The following is a 23,128-nucleotide window of genomic DNA, read 5'->3' on the forward strand; positions in this document are numbered from 1 at the left end:
AAAAAATCCATGACCTAGAGAAGAATCTTCCTTTGTAGTATGAAATAGCTCCAGCTTCAATGCCAACGAAGTCCTAGGAGAATGCCAATTATGCCAATTTTGCAAAGACAGATGTATGGAGATTTTGCGATATGGACTATTTTACACCAGGGACAAAGGCCAAACCATTCATCTCAATTTACTTAGGACCCAAGGTTTAATTTGAACTCTGACCTCAGAGTTGAAAGGTCATCTGTATAGCCAATAATTGAACAAGACACTATTTTCAAAGAGAAATGTATTTACCTAAATATTCCATTAATTTTTCAATTAAAATAAATGAGGTTTTATGGGTTTGCATTATGCAAACAATGGTACTATTTTAATCAATCTTTACAATGAACCAATTCTAAGAAATGCTTATAATTTGAGATTTTATTAAGGTAACAAAATATTTAATCAATACTGTAGATGATAGCCATTGATTGAAACTCCTCATTTAAGGTGCTCTCAATCTTGATCGCCAATAGTCAAATGACACCTGACTAAAGATTGCTAAGAATCTTGTTACTCGTTGGCTTTAATGGAATTTTGAAAATAGGCCAGAGGAACGACAGGTAATTGGGTTTAAATGAAAACACAAAGGGAAAAAGTAGGTTATTTTTCACAATTAATTTTGGAAAAAAAGATGTTTGCTAGCTCACTCATTTCTTGCAGAGAAAGAGAGGAAATTTATTTCCTAAAAGAGAGTTGCAACCTCTGTTGAACAAGCTATCTGTATTAAGAATACAACTGATTCTCCCATTTAAAACATCTTCTCAACATGTGATTTATGGCCCAAGTCATTCCCAGGGAGCTTCTGAGAATTAATGAGATGATTGCCAAGCACTGGAAGCTCCTTGGGGAAGGGTGTGATAGTATTACTAAATATTATTGTGATTTTTATCATTGTATATGCAATTCCCTGGACTCTTTATTGTTTTTTTAACGAATTTAGTGTCCTTCATTGAGCCAGACCCACCTGTCATATGAATCACTGAATAAACATATTTTGTGAGCACCTCCCCACCCTCCCCTCAATCTGCAGAGCCACAATTCTGGTTACTTTCCAAAAACCCATCTTCTTTCCTTCGGCTAAGCACTAATGCTATCAAGACTTAATGTGAGCTACCTCCATATCCCTCTGATGGTCATCAACCTTATGGAAAAATGGGCAATGAGAACATTATCGCAAATATTTGTCAAAGGCAATAATGCATTCTCCCATTTTGTGTGGGAGAAAACCTACAGATTTGCGTGAGCAAGCACAAATTATTATATAGATCAGCTTCCGATTCAAGTGTCTGTCCCCAATTTTTTAATTGTTACAACTTTCTGCACTTATTCTGCAATGAAATATGCTACTGTCATATTTAAAATATAACTAGTATTCAACAATTTACTTTACTAATATATATGATGTAAAGTTGCAATTTCCACAAAATATATTTTATTACTCATTTTTCACATACTTAAAATTTATTTCACAAACTTGTACAAACAAATCTTTATACCTCAACCTCCTTTCTCCAAAAGGAATAAGTTAAACACAATTTAACGCATTCTCTTTTAAGGTGATTTAAAAATTAAAGTCAATAACTTATAGTGATGATCATAATAATTAAACAAAAACAACAAATGCAGTTATTTTCCTTTCATGACATAACTTAATCAAAAACAATGGAAACATAATCATTCACTTTTCTACAGACTTTAACATTAGCAGGAAGAAAACAGGTTTGTCACACAATCTAGTTAAGTAAATTAACAATTACAATAAAAAATGCATATTATGAATATTCTTAAATGAGAAATTGTATTTAAACATGAAAATGTAGATATGAGATAGCCCAGTCAACATTCAGAATTCTTAAACTGTGCATATTTGGGAAACGAAAAAATGAATCATTTTTAATTTGCATACACTATTGACAAGTTCAGCAAAATCAAGGGGAAAAGGTAGTTTTTGCTGAGTCTAGAACAAGCAAGGACAAAGTACTGAATTAATTGAGCCATCTTAATGTTAATTCAACAAATATTTATTGAACATTTCTTATGTGTAAGGCTCTTTGCTAACTACTACAAGCAATAACAAGTGGGGAGGAAACAGCTCCTGACATGAAGTAGCTTAACATGAGTGTGATTCATAAAACAAGTACATAAATTATCACAACCCAAGTGAAAATTTAATCTGGGAGTGAAGAAGAAAGTCATGGGCATTCATGGGATAAAGAATTCTGTCAATCTCTCTTTAGCTTTGCTGGCTTGCAGCATGGATGCTGAACATTTGTTTGTTTTGGTAACACTCCTCGTTATCTCTGGAAATTCATCCTTTCCTTACCCACTTTGATCCAGTCTCACTGATTAACTAGTGGTTCCAAGACGCACTCTTCCTGTTTTATTCCTTACCATCTTCTCACCACCAACCATGCATGCACATGAGAATCACCTGAGAGAGTCTGTAGAACGGACACCTGGGCTCCTCCCCAGTCTTTTTAAGTAGCATGTCCCGGCTGGGACCTGGGTGGGCACAGTCCCTGATTAGATCCTACACATGCCAGGACTCAGTGCAAATTGTCTTCCCATCCTCAGCTCGCTCCTGTTGTGGCTTATATGTCAACCCAATATTCTTCCATTGTCCCATAAGGCCACCTGTAAGCAAATCACCCAGTAGTATACAAGGACTTACGAGTAGAGCCTGCAAATTCTCCAAGTAGGACAGCAATCTTCCCAAAGTCTTCCTACTGCCCTGGGGGTAAAACTGAGAATCTTTACCTTACCCACCCGATCTCTGTCATCCAGCCCAACCTTGTCTTCCACTCCCTTTGCTCACAGCTTTCCTGGCCACTATCCTTTTTACAGGGTCTCAAAAGTGCCAGGTTCTTCCCGTCCCCACCTGCCTTCAGGACCTCCCTTCTTTCCGGACCCCTGCCTTTGCCCAGCTAGCACCAACCCCTCAGACTTCAGCATAAACGTTACTTCCCCAGGGAGGCCTCCAGGACCAATAAACTATATTTAAACCAATTAATGATACCCTGTACATTTCCTCTATAATAATTCAATTCACTGATAAGTACAAACCTATTCAGTGTGATTATTTTTTAGCAATCTTTCCTACGAAACTGAAAGCTCCCCACACTATTACAAGTAACCCCAGCACAATGTAGATGCTCAGTAAATTTTTTTTTAATGAACTAACGCACGCACGTGTGCTACACCATCTACACTAATGGACACAAAATTGCAAATAGAAAAACAAGATACAATTTCATTGAAAAGGAGCTACTCTTTATTGCCATGCTCCACATATGTGTTTTTCCTTTACTTTTTCAAGAATAGCAGCAATATTACTCGAGGTCTCCATCAACCCCGAGAGATTCTGGGAACTCATTCTTAAGGATGTTATAGAAGAGGTGAACAGGCTATATCAGCGAGAGCACAATAGTTTTTATTAAAAATTACAATAACAAGGCTAATAATACCACATTAAGTGGAAATTTCCAGGTTACTAAACATTAGCGTATTTGTCGTTACAATTTCCGCAGGAGTGTTACCTCAAGGCGATTGAATAAAGATAGACTGCTATCAAGTTTAAGCATCTAAATCCAAAGATATTTATTCATTTGTTCTATTCTATTTGAAAGCTTAGTAAAGGACTTATCCCAATATTCTAAGAGAATGTTTTAATTGGCAAAGTAGGAAGAAATGTAACTGATGATAAAAAAAGAAACAGGCACATCCAATGCCAATATCCAAATATTATCCCAATCCAATCACATTAAAAACAAACAAACAAAAAAACAACCACGAAATCCAAAACAAAAATCATGGCTTACATCTTGGTAACTAAGTCACAGAAAATGCTAAGACACAAAAAGTGTAAATGCCTAAAATTCCAAACTTGGTTGTGTATGTTTAACTAAATTATGTGTACATGGGAGCGCATGCTTGTGTGCATATGCATGTGGTTATAACAGGTATGTACGTACAGTATATGTGCATACATGACGTGTGTGTATATTCTTTCATCTATAATATATTCATATCTATTATGTCTATGGCCTCAATTCAACCATAATATTAAGCAATATATTTGAAAAGTTATATAAGTTAGAAATATTAAGCAATATATTTGAAAATTTAACTAATTACATACTTGTTTCTACATGCCTTAGTACAAATTGCCAACAAATAGAATGTCCGATTTCTGGTTCTTGAGTTGCCAGATATTTAGAGGTACAGAAATTACACCATGTATACTATTTGTTTTCCTAAATGCTCAGATTCTAGCATTACCCAATCTTTAATTTTTTCAATTGCCCAAGTAATTTCAAAGAAATGAGAAGTTTCTAGGTTCTTACAACACAAAATGAAACGTTATATAGCACTTGGGTCCTTCTGTGAGTAAAAACACAACATGAATTAAGCTATTAATAATAACCAGCAGAACCTTTCATTTTCAATATAGATCATTACTGCTGTCAGCTAATCCCAGTGAATCTCAACAAACAAAATTAGGTCTATAAAGCACTACCAAATTTGTTAAGGACTGGCTCCCTTTTAAAAAGTGTTTACACATGTGGATCAAAAAAGGCTGTCTTCATCAGAGACAGTCTTAGCTACGTTAAAGAAAAAGGTTGAGAAACACAGTGGCCACCATCCCCCTTTCTTGTTATATGCTGAGGACTTAATCTTGTGAGAACTTGTTCAGACTGAGTGAGGCTTAACAAAGTTGCTACTTAAATATTTCAGGGCTTCCTATGATCTAATGTTTTTCCACAGAAGGAAAATTTTCTCTTTGTGCTCTCGCACCAAAAAACCTACAAAAAAGGTCATAAATCGTCTCCTGAGAGGCAAAATATTAGCATTGCACAGTCATTGGTAAGGATAATTCAATTCCTCTAACTTTCTAATTTAACGCATTTTATACTACTAAAAAAGTTGTACATTTTATAATGGCCACTATTTTGTCACACAAAATTTACCTTGTAAACATTCTTTTAGTTGTTTTTGGTTGTTGACCCAATTTTCTTACGATAAAGTTATAGTACAATCCAATCTACATAAATTTATATGAGGATAAACTGTATTTTTTAATATCATTTTTTCTCAAGTTTTGTAACTCTCTTATAGAACAGAAATTAAAGATACTCAAGAATATTGTGATAGGATAGCATGTTACGGAATCATAATGCAGAGGAAAAAGAGAGAATGAGTCTACCGGTTTTTGGTAGCATTTATATTTTTGTTATAGATTAATTATGAGACTTCATTTATTTCCAGTCATGTATACAAGCCTCATTAGGAAACTAGTCCCTCCTGAGTTCACCATTATGGGAATGAAAGCACCTTCATCAAAACAGTATGTAATTTACTGTCTAATAATGAAACTAGGATAAAGAATTTTATGCAGGAACCCCTCATATCAAGACCAGCCTTGCCAATATTTATATGCTCTCTACTACAGAATGATAAATACTAGATGCAAAAGGGTTTGATGTTAGCAGGAAGAAGGAGAAGTTGAATAAAAGAGAAAATCTTAAAAAAAAAACTGAGCTATAAATGTACTTAAAGAAATTTTAGAAGGATGATTAGTGAATATATGTTGTATCTGTCACTACTAAAAAAAGAATGGGCACCTCTCTAGTTATTCATGTATCATAACTACAAAACTAACAGGTAGGCACTTAATTATTGGGGCTCTAGTCTCAACAAACATGCATTATCCTGGAACCAAGTAAAAAATATATGTTTATATACACATGATGAGTCTGTAGACTTCAGACTCCTTTCAGTCACTGTCCAAAGTGATGTCATGACATAATGCTCATATGCAGAGAATCTTACTTGTACAAACTCTCCTGAACTTTTATCCGCAGGCAGAATAGCCTTTGGCCCAAAGTGCCAAGTTCGTAAAGAGGACATATTTTATTTTACAGAGTTATTTTCCAGGCCTCCCCAACTCCATACAATTCTCTCTTCTACTGAAAGGAAAGAAGGTCCTTGACTTATATTGGGTCATATGGTGTGGTAGTTTGAAGCTATGTGAATCCCAGAAGTGCATGTTTTTAAAATTAATCCATTCCTGTGGATGGGGACCCACTGTTGGTAGGACCTACTGATTAAGCTGCTTCAGTTAAGGTGTGACCCCCCTCAATATGAATGGGTCATAATCCTCTCACTGCTATCCTTTATAAAACAATGAGATTCAGACAAGAAGAGAAAGTCACAGAAGAAGCTGAAGTCAACAAAACCCAGAAGAGAAAAGAGAGACCAGCAGATGCCCCCGCATGCCTTGCCATGTGGCAGAGGAGCCAAGGATTACCGGCAGCCAACCTCTGGGAAGAAAGTATAGCCTGAATGATGCCTTGATTTGGACATTCTCACAGCCTCAAACTGTAAGCTAAAAAATTGGCATTGCTTAAAGCCAACCCATTTCCATGACAGCTGCTTTAAGCAGCCTAGGAAACTAAAGCATATGGCATGAATTGCATACCTTTCTGCATAAAAAAAAGTTGTTTAAAATGGGCACATTAAATTAATCCGACATTGATTGCTCCCTACTATGTGCAATTCAGGAGACATAAAATTGACTAAGACTATGGGATCTACTGTATACTACAGAAAGTTCTTTTGAAAAGCTTTGTGAATTTGTTGTTGGTTTTGAAGATACGGCTGGCATGTTATATTCTCTACGGCGGGCGCTGTCTGAGCTCTACGACAGAAACTGTGTATATGATTAGAGTCATACTTTTAAGTTACTTGCACATCTACAGCTGAGTTCGAATTCACTCTAGCCCAAAAGAGTGGAGGCAGAAGAAATCACATTTGGGAAAATCACTGCCAACATCTTTCGACACCACATGAAAGCAAGGAAGGACACAGAAAAAATGTCCCTTCATACGGTCTGAAAGATAAGACAAGTATGTTTAAGGGGTGTCTTAATTATGGCACACCCTCCCCAATCCCCGATTTAAACCCCTAGCAATATCTTCTGCTCCTTCCTTTATTTCTCCACACACAATCCAATTCGGCCTAATCTACCTTTAGTTTAGGTTGTGAATCAGTCTCTCTCCCTTCACAGCTACTGACACTTCTTTTGTTCATGCCCTCAGCATTTTGTACCTAAAGTGCTTTCTCTGCCTTTTGTCTATTCACTTTTAAACCACCCTCTTAGATTCAACATATTGTATTTTTGAATAACATTAAGCCACTTTAAAACCTCCTGATGGGTCTACATTGCCTTTCTCTAGAAAGCCTCCAGCCCCATTTCCACGAATCTCTTCTCTGCCCTCATACTTCAACAGAAACACATTTTTATTTATCTCTTGCCCAATGCACCTTTTCCTCCACTAACCCCAGCCCCACAGCTACTTTTCCAAATGACAATCACAGCACTCATTTATCTTCTCAACACTGCTTAAGTTACCTGCCAGGTAAAGCTTTCTTGCAAAGCTCTAGGCAGCTTTTTAGTTTCCTGGTGCCCTGTGCGAATACCTCCATTGCAAAATTCCTCGAGGGTAGGGCCTTCTTTTAGTCAGTGTGGAAATTTAAAAGCCAATAAGCAGGCATGTAGTAGATGCATCCCAATGTTTGCTAAAAGAACAAGAAGACAGGTGATGAAGTTAAGAGAAATAATGTTGGGGGAGGTGTTATATCCATCTTCCAACTTCATTTGCCTCTTGCATCATATCACAGCACATTCTTCTTTTAATTTATCCAGTGAATAGGGGATATTTTATACTTTACCAGAAAAGGACGACTCACAGCCAAATCGGGTCTATCTCCTGTTTTTGTCCAACAGTGGGTAAAAATGTGGGTGCTTTTGCTTTTCACTTTTAGCAGGTAGTAACACACACACACACACACAAAGATAATATTTTGTGACACAAAAGTTATGGTTCAAATTTCTATCTCCATAAATAAAGTTTTATATAGCTTCATTCATTCATTTATATATTATTCGTGGCCACTTTTGTCCTACAAAGGCAGATGTGAGTATTTATGACAGAGGCTCTATGGTTAGAAAAGCTAAAATAGTTAGTATCTGGACCTTTATAGGAAAGATTCATGACGCTGGGTTTACAGTATTATGCTCCCTTTACCGACAAGCAAAAGCACCAGCAGATTGCAAGAACAAGTTGGACTTCCTGAGCATTTGGCAGTCAGCTCTGCATTCTTTCTGTTCTCTTGGGTTTATCATTAATGAAATAAAATAATGTTCAAAGCTCAGGTACCAGCTTGTATGTGATGTCTATCAAACATTTGAGACGGTTTTAAACCAAGAAAGGTGATTCTAAAATCAAATTATAGGATATTGTTCTGCCCCTTCCTATTAATTTATTCAAAACAAAGGGACCAGAAGAAAAATGTAAAAAAGAGCTCCAACTCATGTAGCCAATCTTAGGTATTATTTTCCACTCCTGTAATCATTTTCCAGCGCTATTTAGAACAGAGGCTATCAAATTTTTCACATTTCTCTTAAACTGTATAGCCCCAAAGGGCACATGTCTGTCTAATAAGCACACACTAATGCTGAAAGGAGTAAGAGGATTATGGCCTGGATCCTGTTCAACCAATACATCTAATTGCCATTCTTGTCTATTTACACAGTGGACTCACATTGTTTACTACCTTTCCTTTGAAATACAATTCAACTTTGTACTAAGCACCTCCTATCATTTAATGTCAGCAATACCTTTTTTTGTTATTAACTTCATTTTTTTTAATTTCCCAAAATTCTATACCTACCAAGCATCAGCTCCTTCTTTTCCCCTCCCCTACCCCCTGGTACCTTCTAATCTACTTTCTGTCTCTATGAATTCAGCAATACCTTTAAATAAGAGTATTTGCTGCCTAAGTGTATCTCATTGCTTTGAAGTTTTTCCATCACATGGTTGTGAAGAGAGGTTGGTGAAATATTTTGGGCGGGGTTCCCCCAATTCTTCCCCCCCATATTTAAAAAAGGTTTAATAGTGTCTATCTTATTTATTTTTGCATCTCATGTGCATGGGCCAGGATACACCAAAATTCTACATGCATACTTCTCCAGTTTTAAAGTGACAAACATCTTCCTAAAGAATCTTCTCTTTGTACTACACTCTTACTTCTATTCTGCCAAAATCGCTCTCGCTCACATGTCTTGGCAATGAAGTGCAAAATGAAATAAGTAATTCAATTGCACTTAAGCCACATTCATTGAAAGAGAATCTCCCTCATCAGTGATGCAACACTCCCTAAATGGGCACTATAATCTTGTGACCTTTAAACTGGGACATATCACTCCTACTCTGGTTCGTATTCTCTCCGTGTCCCCCACTCCCCTACTTTTCCCCTGGGCTCTTTCACTTTTATTGCTTTGCTGGCTTCTCCCTCTAGTTAGATATCTAGATTTCTGATTATTTCCCCAAAGAATTTGTTTACATTCATATACCAAATGAAGCATTAACTCTTAATCTGCTAAGAGTATTTTTTTCTCTCTAAATTCCGGTAAATCATTTTTCTGTTAATTTATTTTGGGGGCAAGAGAGTTTTCCAATGTCAAGATAAGTAACTACATTATCATTTGTCTTCTACTTTATATTACTAATAAAGATGTTAAAATCAGATCTCACTTAAAGCCGATCTCTAGACATCACCCACCAAATCGTTACATTTTCATCTCTGATTGCCCTTGGGTATTACCACCTCTTAACAAGATATTTCACTTCCACAGAGTGAAAAACAGGTTGCAAGGAAGCATCACGCAGAGTCTTTTAAATATTGTTCATTCTCATACTTAGACTAAAACAAAGGCTTCTGAACAAACATGAGTACATAATACAAGGAGCAGAACAGAGCACTACATCAAAATTAAGCTACATCAAATATAAAGAAGAAAAAGAATGATTTTTTTAAACATCTCAGGCTTGGTTTAATCTACCATCCATTAACAACATGCATAACATTAGAATTATGTTAAATCAGCACCGAAAAGCATCACCATGCATTTTCTAGTTTCACCACACAAAGGTTACCAAAACTGGAATCTATTTTATCTAAGCACCTCAGATGATTGACAAAGTTCCTTAAACTCTAGCAATTTTATTTTAACTGTGCCATGCATATAAACTAATAACAAGATATAAAGAGAGAGGTAACTGGGATTTATCACAATAGCGTATCTAATCCCATCTGCTAGACTAGTATGTAGATATAAAGACACACGCACACACATACACATCAAACAACTTCTTTGTACATCACAGCCTGTCCCTTACATCCAGGCGCTCATGGGAAGCTCACACCTGCCACCCTTAACACCTTCTCATTAGATGCTTCTCCAAAATCTCAAGAGTATTGTAATTACTTTTTTATCAAACAAACAAAAATGCTATTTGAATGCTGTGGAATAGATCTGCCTGGACAACACCCTAAATATGATGGCTAAAAAAGCACTTTTTTTTTAAAGTTTGGTGATCATCATAAGCTTTGTCAAGCTGTAAGAGGGCCTCAGGGATATTTTTTTAAGCATTCATTATGGATGTCTGTAACATTTGAATTTTATCTAACCAGTAGCCACAAATGAACAGTTCATAAAGTACCATTTTTACAAAGACTACTGCAGGTATTGAAAATTTAGCAACTTCTTTGTCCAAAGCTTTGAGAATGTATAAGATCTAATTTGCAAAGTAGCCACAGAAGTATGAAGACCTTTCTTGTCTGCCTTTTCCCCCCCTTTAAAAACAGAAGGTATTAATCACCCACTTTCAAAGGCAGCTGACTGATGCTATTCACTGAGTAGGGCATTCTCACTAATGTGGCCCCATGAATAACTCTCAAGGCTTTTATTAGAGCCCTGAGTGGACTCTTAGCAGCAGCCCAGCCTCCCTTTAGCAACCCTCATCCCCTCAGGCTCCAAAAGGATTATAGATAATGGCCGAGAGAAAGCATCATTGGTAAAAACAAAAGTTTTTAAAGGGAAACAAAATGGGAGCAAAGTGGACATATTGGAGACAAGTCATGATTCATGGTCTGTACTGAGCTCTGCCTTCTCTTTCTCTAACTCAATACACTCTTTAGTTTTACTGCTGGGTAAGGGCGGGCCAAACCAGTGCACTTCTCCTAGCAACCAATGTCAACCAGTGAAGAAGGCATGTCACAGGCTCAAAGGGAAAACGGAAGAATTTGGGGTCATACAAAGCCAGACACATGTTCTTTTGCATTTGATCCCAAATTGATTATCAAAAAGGATGCAGTAAACGCGAAATAATTCTGTTTTCTGTGAATGTTAACAATCCATAGAACTAAATGTCAACTTGTCCACCTGCTATATAGTTGAGCTGCAGATGCCAGTCCGATCCACTTAATGCAAATACTCAGTTTTTCACTTTTTCTAGCCTTTACTTACATCATAGCTCATATAGATCATCCCTCCCAGGTATATCATGGCACTGCTTGGACACTTCAAATGCAAAGCGTATGCCGCAACTCCTATCAGAGAGCTGAGAATTGCATCCTGATGGAGACAGATTATAAAAGCAATTGCCTGGTTGTCTTATTTCTGCCATATTCAGCTGCTGCCGAGAAAGATAAAAATAGCTTTCTGAAAAGAAAAAGTTGAACAAACCTGGAGCTTAAATTTAACATGACAAGATATTTACTGAGCCTCAAAAACCTGAAGAGAGTCTCATAAGAGCCAACTGATGTACATCACAGGTGTTGCAGTTCAAACAGATGTACAATAAAAATGCATAGCCTGGAAAGTGTCCTTTAAAATAAAAGCTGTCTGTTGGATTGTGAAATGAGGGCAGGCATCAAACAACTCAGAAGCATATTCAAATCTTACAGGCATGCATAAGCAACGAAAAAAATAAAACCGCGCTTGCCCCAAATCTGTACATACTTGCTGTATATACTCTCCCGATTACTTTTTTCTTTCATTTTGTATTAAAAGCTGACATTATCCAGGCTTTCAAATCCCAAAGATGGATTGAAACACTTAAAAACATACTTTGCTACAAAATCACCTACATGTCTTCAGGAGAGCCAGAGTGAGAAAAAAAGCAAACAAATAGTTCTGAGACCATCAAATTAAATGTTCTAACTTCTCACGGTCCATTTCACATGGAAAAAAAATGCTGACTAATGTTATCAGGCATTCTCTTGTAAAAGATTCCTCTCTTCCTACTCAGTTTCCCCTCCGATCAGTTATAGGGATTTAGCAATTTGGTAAAGGCTTGTTGTTGCTGTCATTCAAACATAATTAAGAATAGGCAAGCAGCTGCATATTTTTTTAATATTTAAATTTTTTAATTAATTTTTTTAATTTTTAAAAAAATATAACAGACACAAACATTCTTAACATATGATCATTCCATTCTACATATATAATCACTAATTCACAATATCATCACATAGTTGCATATTCATCATTATGATCATTTCTTAGAACATTTGCATCAATTCAGAAAAAGAAATAAAAAGACAACGGAAAAAATTCATACATACCTTACCCCTTACCCCTCCCTTTCACTGATCACTAGCATTTCAATCTACTAAATTTATTTTAACATTTGGTCCCATTATTTATTTTTATGCCATATGTTTTACTTGTCTGTTGATAAGGTAGATTAAAGGAGCATCAGACACAAGGTTTTCACAATCACACAGTCACACTGTGAAAGCTATATCATTGTTCAATCATCATCAAGAAACATGGCTACCGGAACACAGCTCTACATTTTCAGGCACTTTCCCCCAGCCTCTCCATTACATCTTGACTAACAAGGTGATATTATTTAATGCGTAAGAATAACCTCCAGGATAACCTCTCGACTGTGTTTGGAATCTCTCAGCCATTGGCACTTTATTTTGTCTCATTTCGCTCTTCTCCCTTTTGGTCGAGAAAGTTTTCTCAGTCCCTTGATGTTCAGTCCCAGCTCATTCTAGGATTTCTGTCCCACGTTGCCATGAAGGTCCACACCCCTGGGAGTCATGTCCCACGTAGACAGGGGGAAAAGTGGTGAGTTTGCTTTTATGTCGGCTGGAGAGAGAGGCCACAAAAGAGGTTCTCTTGTGGTGACTTTTAGGCCTAATTTTAAGTAGGCTTGACCTATCCTTTGTGGGGTTAAGTTTCATATAAACAAACCCCAAGGTTGGGGACTCAGCCTATTGCTTTGTTTGTCCCCACTGCTTGTGAGAATATCAAGAATTCTCCACTTGGGGAAGTTGAATTTTCCCCCTTTCTCACCATTCCCCCAAGGGGACTTAAGCAGCTGCGTACTTAAGGGAAGTAAGTGAAATGCCTTCTCTAATTTAATGGATCAATAACGAACTTTTATTCAATAACTTCACTGTTACTTGGTAATACATTAAAATTCATTTTAAAATAAAGATATAAAGCACAATTTAGAGTGCTTGTTGCTGGGTTCATCCTGAATTTTCTTTAATTCACAGTAACCCTAAAAACTATATTCTATATTTACCGGATATTTCTAGGCTAATTTTCTTAACCATATTCTAGCATTTGCTATTGTCTGAAAATATATATTGTAAAACTTTAAAGTGTGACTTAAACGTTGTGATTGATAATACTGTTTAATATAAAGAAAAACTCTTGACTTATTATTTTAAAAGTAAAAAGTTTTCCCTCTTTTGATCATATTTATGAACATTTTAATTGGTTATAATGTTGCACAGCTTTAGGAAAATCATTTAAATTCCAATCTAATTTCAAGTGGGGCTCCCTTGCTAAAACCTGAAAAACAGTATTATGAAACAACTTAACTATATCCCATGTTCTCCAGCTTGTTTCCAAAAGAACTTGGGACCAAAAACTAAGAGAATGGGTTTTTACTCATTTTTTTCTCATTTACATTTTTTCTCATTTACTCATTTACATCAATCCTTACAGTAGAAATTTAAATATGGCTATTAACCCTCTCTCTTGAGCTAAAACGCGTCATGTTATTTATGATTCTAGTTACAATGGCCATAAACTAAGTACACTGGCCTAAGACTATTGTTTACTTAGAATTTTAATTCTATTTATTCATAAAGAAAGAACAAGTACTATCCGTCATTAATGAATGAAAATGAATGTGACTCATGAGGCCAGTGAATTCTGCCTACCCTCCATAGTCACATCATTGAGCTCAGAACAAAATACAGAGATATACCAGATGCAGTTCAACAATGGATCCTGACTGCTTACAAAGATGGATGCTTAAAATATCGGATAGTATATTTTTCTAGGCGAAATTTTCCCCCTCGATTGTAAACAAAGATAATGTGGCCAATAAAACATTAGACTGGAGTACTTAGAATAACACAGTTTTAAAGACGAGGGACACCTTGGAGAGTTCACAGCCAAATCCTATCATTTTGTTGGTCAGCATCTAAGGTCATACAGTTAAGAAGTAGGAAAACCAAAACCAGAGCTTCTAGCCACCTGAGGCGTGTCCCTCTAGTGATGATATTTTGTTCAGATCATCCTTTCGGATATACACAGCCACCCAATATGCAAATTCTGATTAATGAATAATTGCAAAAAGTTACTTGAATGGATGTCCTACTGCATGAAAGAAATATAAGTAGGCTATCCAGAAAAAAAAATCAGGTTAGTATAGACAATGTTATTTTTTTTTTAAGATTTCCTGTACTAAAAAATGTATGTTTCAGAACTCAGCAACTTTGTCTTAAATGCTTTATATAAAAAGCATGAAGGAGGAAATATTCTGGATAAACTATATCAGACAACATGAATCAAAATACAAGGTTATACATGCATATTCTGTGTGTTAAGTGGCGATTTATAGTATGCCTTTTGTGTTCATTCTCTCGTTCATGATCCCACTCACTTGGGAATCCCATTTGTTCTGTAATCAACATATGATGCAATGGAAACACACTTGTCATAGCGCATTTGTCACAGTTACATAGGTGTGAGCACAGATGAGTCCCCTTAAGAGGCAACAGAAGTTCTTTATCAGTCACCTTGAAGACTCATGCTTAAAAAATCTTAAGAAAATCATCCTGAGATGCCTCCTGAATAGGCCATAATTGGTCTGACAGCCAAGGGCCTCTTAACTTTTCCTTTAGTTATCTTCCTAGTTAATACCAAATGGAGAAAATTAATATAATTAAAATACTCCTACTATTACCATCACTACTATTAATAATACCAAATAATGCTTAGTTACTAAGTATTTTATACATTAATTCATTTAATCCTCGGCAACTGGGTAAAAAGATGAATACTATTAACTTTCCCATTTTACAGATAAGGAGACTGAGGCACAGTGAAGTTAAAATACTCATTCAAACTCATTCAGTAGTGTTTGTTAGCTGTCTTTCAATAATCATCTTCTATTTCCTCCCTATGGACAAACAATATGGCAATTGAACTAAACTTCTTGCCTTTCTTCTAGCAAACCTTTGTCACCTCCATGCCATCCTCCCTGATATTCCTTACCCCTGCAATGTAATTTCCAATCTTACTGTCTATCAAAACCCCACACTTCCTCTAAGTTCAGGTTAGGAGATCTCTTTGGTGTTAACTCTTCCCAGCCTGCACTAGCTAGAATTAATCTATTCCTTCTCCGAATTCCTAAAGTATGTTGTGTGTACCTACAACCTCACATTTACCAGACACTAATATTGTTCCAGTAACTTGAATTTTTGTTATCTTCCCTAAATAGTGATCTCCTTGAAGGTGAGAACAATTTAACTTGTCATTATGTTCTTCACAGAGCCCAGCAGGTTGCCTTCCTTCTCTATGAGAGGTACTCAATAAGCATGTGTTGAATGAATCAATGAATAACCTCAAATGTATCTCAAGTGAATTGTCTCGTGGGCCTGGACAGAAGCATCTGGTCATTTTCAATAGCTAGAGTCTGGAACTCTTGTTACAGATTTCCAGTGCTGGGAAGCTGGAAATAGACTTTCAAAGGAAGAAGCAAGATATAGAAAAAGAGCATCCCTGGATTCTACTTCAGCTCTATCATTACTAGCAATGGATCTGTGATAAGGCCCATAAAATCTCTGAGTGTCAGTTCTCCATGTGTCCCACCAATGACAAAGTCGTAATACACAAATTGCAAATGTTTCTTCAAACTCCAAGAAGATATAATCCAATCATTTATGTTTAGTCTTGTTGAGGTCTTTATTGAAAGTACCACGTTCAATTTGGGCTAACTACATTTCTAAAAATTTAGAAGGAAACTGAAAAAGATTTAGAAGACAATCACAGAAGAGACTTAGAAATAAGAACTATTGAAAATTAAAGGCATGTTATTACACTATTAAAATGGTTTCATCCAAAACATCATATCTATCATATTCACCAAGGCCATACAATGTCTTTCTTGCCAAGAAAAACTGAAAGAAAGTATTTATTTCACAGCTGATAAGAACTAAAATGATATTTCTATGGAAAAAAGTCTGGCATTTCATCAAATGGTTAAACACAGATTTAAGATATGACCCAGAAATTCTACTCCTAGTATACACCCAAGAGAAATGAAAACATATGTTCATGCAACTACTTGTGAACAAATGTTCACAGCAGCATTATCATATTAATCAAGAAGTTGAAATGACCTAAATAGTCATTAACTGATGAAAGGATTAAAATGGTATACTATTAGGTAATAAAAAGGAATGAAATATTGATACATGCTATACCCCTTGAAACCAATGTGTCAAGCAAAGCAAGCCAGTCATATAAAAAAGACCATAAAGTATATAATTCCATTTATTTGAAATGTTCAGAATAGGCAAATCTCTAGAGAAAGTAGATTGGTGGTATCCTAGGTTTAGAGGAGAGAAGAAAACTGGAAAATATTGCTAAAGGTTTCTTTACGCGGGATGATGAAAATATTCTAAAATTACATTCTGATGATGGTTGCAAAACTCTGTGAAATGTTAGAAACCACTGAATTGTTCACCTTCAGTGGGAGAATTGCAGGGTATCTGAATTACATCTCAAATCTGTGGAAAAAAGAAATTAGATAGGAAATTTTAAAGACTTCTAAGTCAGCATTTATTTCACCGTTGAAGTATAAGTTTTTAGTGGGGTCTTTTAATTAGGTTGTTTCCATGGAGATGAGCCCACCCAATTGTGGACGTGAGTTTTGATTAGATTAATTCCATGGAGATATGGCGCCCCTCATTCAAGTAGGGTCTTAATTAGTTTACTAGACTCCTTAAAAGAGCTGACACAGAGAGCTGAGTGCAAAGACAGAGAGCAGAGAGATGAAAACAAACGAAAGACATTTGGAGATGCTTAGAATCAGATAGAAGAAGCTCAGAGAGGAGGACACTGGAACCAGGAGCTGAAAGCAATGAAACCCGGGACCTAAGAGCAAGCAGCTATCACCACATGCTTCCCCATGTGACAGAGAAACCCTGGAGGCGATCAGCCTTTCTTGAGTGAGGGTATCCTCTTATTGATGCCTTAATTTGGACATTTTCATGGCCTCAGAACTGTACATTTGTAACCTAATAAATTCCCTTGGTAAAAGCCAACCCATTTCTGGTATATTGCATTCTGGCAGCATTAGCAAACTGAAACACTGTTTGAGTCTATCTCTGGACTAGAGTAATCATTTTCATTTGCTGCTAATGTTTAAACGGAAATAGTGAAAGATGAATCTCAATATACAGAAAAAGCTCAATTTCTGGCCTAGATATCATCATATAAGTCAATGTTCTCAGTGAGGAAGTAGTGTGTTTATGGTCTAATGAAGGCACATCAGATCATGTGAAGGAGTGCACTGACAAAAGACACACTCCACTCAGCAGTGTGTTGAAAAAAAGACAGCAGTGTTATTTGGGAATTGAGGGAGAGTGAATGTGAAAATCTTCAGCATAGAAATATTCTTTGTCAGATGGGAAAGAGACATATGGAAGCAAATTGTCAATTCTGTATCACCTGTTAAGTACAACATATACACACATGTATGCACACGTATTTACATATACAACCAACTGAAAATTTGCACACAACAAAATGAAAGGCTTAATCCTGCAAAGATCTGGGGGAAGGGTAGTTCAGGCAGAGGAAAGAGCAAATGCCTAGTCCCTTATTTAGAAACAGAATGGAAAATTGTCAGTGGTCTTAGGTATACATTCCAAAGAATTGAAAGCAGGGACTCAAACAGATATACACATATTTGTATGTCAATGTTCATAGCAGCATTATTTACAATAGCCAAAAAGCGGAAACAACCCAAGTCTTGATCAACAGATGAAAGGGTAAACAAAATGTGGTATATCCCATCTATATAATGCAATACCATTCAGCCACAAAAAGGAATGATGTGGGCAGGCCACAGTGGCTCAGCAGGCAAGAACGCTTGCCTGGAATGCCAGAGGACCCGGGTTCGATTCCCGGTGTCTGCCCATGTATAAAAAAAAAAAAGGAATGATGTTTGATACATGCTATGATATGGATGAAACTTGAAAAAGTGTGCTAAGTAAAATAAGCCAGACAAAAACAGAGATTACCTGATCCACTTATGTGAAATATCTAGAATAAGTAAATATAAGCAATTTCATAGTCAGATGGTAGATTAGAGGTAACTAGGGTTTGGTGGGGGGGGAGGAATGGGGAGTTATTGCTTAATTGGTAAAGAGTTTCTGTTTAAGGCGATAATAGAATTTTAGTAATAGAAGGTAGTAATGGTACCACAACATTTAAAAGTAATCAATGCTACTGCATTGTGTACTTAAAAATGGTTAAAATGGCAAATCCACAATAAAAATAGTGGCAACCCTAGGGTCTATGTAGGGAGGATTAGCAGCTGAAGTCAGAAAAATATAGAAGGGTCTGTACCCATAGATCACTATTGTAGATCACTATTGTAGATCACTATTCAGAGTTCTGATTGGAAGCCACTGCAAGTTTCTGAGCAAAGAGGTGCCATTCTCTTTACATGTTCCGAAAAGGTCCCTGTGGCTGTTGTGTAGAGAACAAAGTGAGAAGGGAATAAGATAGGGGATAGAAAGGATAGAAATGGAAGCAAGGTGACCATTTATCAGGCTATTTCAGTGGTCCATATTTTAGCCATGATGGGAATGATGGCATTACTAAGAAACATTTGATTTTGATTTACTTGCAAAGGCATTAAAACAATAAAATGAATTAAAGGATGCATAATAGACACATGATAAACAAGTAAAGTAAAATGTTAATGGTAGAATCTGGGTGAGGGTATTTGAATGGTCACTGTAAACTTCTTTCAGCTTTTCTGTTCTGCTATAGACTTGAAAATGCACATAATAAAATGTTGAGGAAAATCACACACATACACAATGCTTGTACCAAGATATATTCCTAAGGTATGAGAGCTTGCTAATAAGTTGTATATCGACTAGTTTGGGGTCGCTAACAACTCTGTGAATACTGATGTCATTTATGGAGACTGAGATAACTAGGAAGAGAAGCAGTTACTATCTTGGACATTTGATAAAGTCTCATTAGACATCAAGCAAAGATGTCAAGTAACTAGCTGCATATATCACATACTATCACAGCACTGGTGACACAACAGTGTTTAAAGAAGCAAAGTCACACCTTCATGGAGTTTTTTTTTCCCTTTATCAGCATAAAGATGAATTTTAAACCTTGGGATTAGATGAGAGATGATATAAGGATTAGATACAAATTGTTGCAATAAGAGAAAAAGAATTGAGACTCCATCACTGTTTGGGGTTACAAATATGTATTTTGGGTGAGTAAACTGCTCTGTAGATACTATATTAGATATCTATTAGAGCATAACACTTTGCTAAAATATTGGTAGGGTTTATGGGACTTTCTCCTTAAAATGCATTCATAAAATCATTACTTCATTTTTTAATCAATAGTTAATTAATTATTCAAAAATGAAGAAAATCAGTATCTATATCAATTTTTCGTTTAGGGCGATCCCTGCAGTATTGTAAGAAACATAATAACACTTTTCTTTAAAAGAATTTATCAAATGGCATTCTATAATTCTCTATTGTCTGCCTGAACTCAGATATGGAGGCATCTGTGCATTAATTGGAAAAAGACAGGACATGTACAAAACAAGTTTGTATAAAGTTATATAGTATAACAGAAGAAAAGTGATGAGTCAAGACCTAAACTGGATGTATTGAAAGGTAGAATATTATCAGCATATCTCCTCCTTTCCATCAAGAAGGAGAAAGAGAAAGAAAAGAAGTAGAGGAAGCAGAAGAAGAGGGGGTTGGAAGAAGTGGAAAAAGAGGGAGAAGACAGAGAAGAGGAAAGAGGAAAATCTCTTTTTCCTACTATACTTCAAACTCAAATTGTACATAGGAAGTATTCTATCAAAAAGATTGCAGCAACTACTGAAGTAGATGTTACCAGACACATATCTCACATAGATAAGTGCCCTCCATTACTATGTAAGTCTACCAATTTCAGTGGTGTACCTACATACCCATATTTTTATTGTCAAGGATGCTACTTTATACAGGTTGCTCCGTGTTGAGACAACAAGGCTGGTGTTTTTGTAAGATCACAACTTTTAAAAAATGCATATTCTTGTTTTATATACTAAGGACTACTTTTGGCTTATGAGCTACATGTTCCATAGAATCAAAGGTTATTCAAACAAAGCCAATTCAAACGTGGTTTTATTGCATACTTGCAAGAACAAACTTCACGTTACTTATATGCAATTGAAGTTCTGAAATTGAATACATATGGCTACGATATTGAGCCCATTATTGAAAGAAGTACTTTATCAAAAAGTATAAACCTATATAAGAAATTACACATCTGTAATCTGCACATACATTAGCTCTTAAAATATCATGTATGCCTTTTTCATTTAAGAATAATTAAGGAATAAAAATGAGAAACCTATTCTCATTTTTAAAACTCTGCACAAATATTGTAAAAATATCAGACTGACATAATGTATGAGATATAGTCTACATTTTAATGTATAAAGTCTTGGGATGGTTCATATTCCTTCTCTATAAAGGGTTGAAAAACTCCATGCTTATTTAAAGAGAAATGGAGGGTAAAAGATAAACTCAAAAACATTATCTGTTTTATAATAGTAGAGAGAAATCTATACCTAGTTAATTAATATATCTCAGTAGAAAATTTTTATTATTTTTTACATCGTTAGTACCAAAGTTTGTACTTCTCAACCAACTTAATATAATTAATTTCTATGGATTTCTTCAGGAGCAGGATACTGAAAAATCATAAATAATATTAACATATATCTTCTAGAAGGAAGCCAAACTCTAACATTTTTCATATACTATAAAAATGCACATATAAATAACCCAGCAAGCAAATTTCAATGCAAATCTATGTATCATTTGCCACTGAATAAAATTAATTTCTGTGTCTAGCACAAGGATGGTCAGTATATCTTTGAAATGATACATGCTTCTCTAAATTTGAAATTCATGGGGGAAATAAACACTGGAATCTAAGAAGGGTAATAAGCAAACACAAATCATGGGATCCTGAAAGAGTGAGAGAGAGATCCAACAAACCAAGCACCCCATTATACACATAGGATCTCAGCTGCGTGTGTGGAAGCAGCCTAGAGGGCAGTGTTGTCTAACATCCCAAATTTTCAACAATCCCCATGGAGAGACTGTCGTTATTATGAAGTAAACCAAAGGCAAGCCAATGTCAACCACATGAATTTAGACTAATTCATTAAGTGTGTCCATAGTTTCCTTTGCTTATGACAAAGCAGATGCTAAATGCAAAAAAAAAAAAAAAAAGAATTTCACACATGCAAAAGTAAGCATTACCTTTTCTGTTTCAACTCCTCAACACTTGGCATTTTTCATACGTTACTATGAATTCTGCTGCTTAATTGTTGCCCAGCCACAAATACCCCTTTATCCTATAATGCACAATCAGAACAAAGGTTCTAGGTGTGTCTCTGAGGCAGGAGGGGGTGGGGGTTGGAACAGAAGGAATGAAAGAAGAGAGAGAAGGAAGGGAGGGGCTGAGGGCTGAGGGAAGGATGTAAGGAGGAAGGAGGAGAGGCTGGAAGGGAAGAAGAGAGGATGGGAGGGAAGGAGGGGTGAAATAATGTCTTGCTACTGCTGTTCCAGCAAGCTGGTTAATTGCATTTGTTTCATATATCTCCAAACACCCTGGTACATTAATTACATTCTGTAACACCAAGCTCTTCTGATTTCCTCTGTCACTTCCACTGAGCAATTTAATTGTATTTCTTCTAGCTACACACTGAATTTTAAAAAAAGTGATAATTCTGTAGTCTAAATATATATCATTTATACCTGCCTTTTTGGTATTGAGATGTGTAAATTCACGGTTTCTAAGGACATATTATTCAGAAACTTACACTGTGTCTTCCTATCGTAAGCAAACACTCTTGGGACAAATATGTAAATCTTTTTTATTATTTTTAACAAGGTAAACATACTGAAGAAGAACATGCACGAAGAGTGACTATAGACATGGTCGCAAAATAATGCACAATGATTAATTCCTAAGCACCTACTACTTAGAGGGGAAAAAAGAGAGAAGCAGTGTGCACACATGCACGCCCTGCTTACTATCGCTGGGAGCAAAGGTACTCATGTAGCCCATGATTGAAAACAGCCACTTGACAGTGGGTAAACTCATCTGTGTTGCCTCATGTTTTTAGAAAGGCTTCCTTTTTGAGCCTGAAACACTAGGTTCTGTTAAGCAGTTGTTGCCAGGAACAAAGTTAGCTCCCACAGACAGACTAAAATAGATAGTGTGTCCCAAATAATGTATTCATCCATAATGCAAATACCGGATGAAAGTTTGTCTAGCAACAAGCTAGTATGATGGTTCATATATTTGGACCAAGCACAATAATTACAAATATAAAGTAGTACAATCCACATTTTCAGTAGGAGGGGAACACTTGTACTGATTCCTCTCTTTACCTTATACCAAACCCTTCCATTGATGCAAAAAATAAAATCTCTGGAAGGTTGAAAACTAAATCATCTTTCAAGTTTCTTTTTTGAAAACAAAGAGCATATTGGAGATTCTTTCTACTCTTCATTCAGTGGGCTACAGAAAGGATTTTGCAACAGTCACACAAGAGACTGACATTCTGTGAAAATATCCCAGGAAATT

The 23,128-nt window shown here is 36.0% G+C and overlaps 1 protein-coding gene across 9 annotated transcripts in view; it reads right to left on the reverse strand.

The window, feature by feature from the left end:
- The window catches only part of ROBO2 (roundabout guidance receptor 2), a 648,114-nt gene that overhangs the window by 623,409 nt on the left and 1,577 nt on the right, over positions 1 to 23,128 (reverse strand). The window lies entirely within an intron of this gene.

This window comes from Tamandua tetradactyla, chromosome 10, assembly GCF_023851605.1.
Source record: "Tamandua tetradactyla isolate mTamTet1 chromosome 10, mTamTet1.pri, whole genome shotgun sequence".
In the NCBI taxonomy this organism is placed as follows: domain Eukaryota; kingdom Metazoa; phylum Chordata; class Mammalia; order Pilosa; family Myrmecophagidae; genus Tamandua; species Tamandua tetradactyla.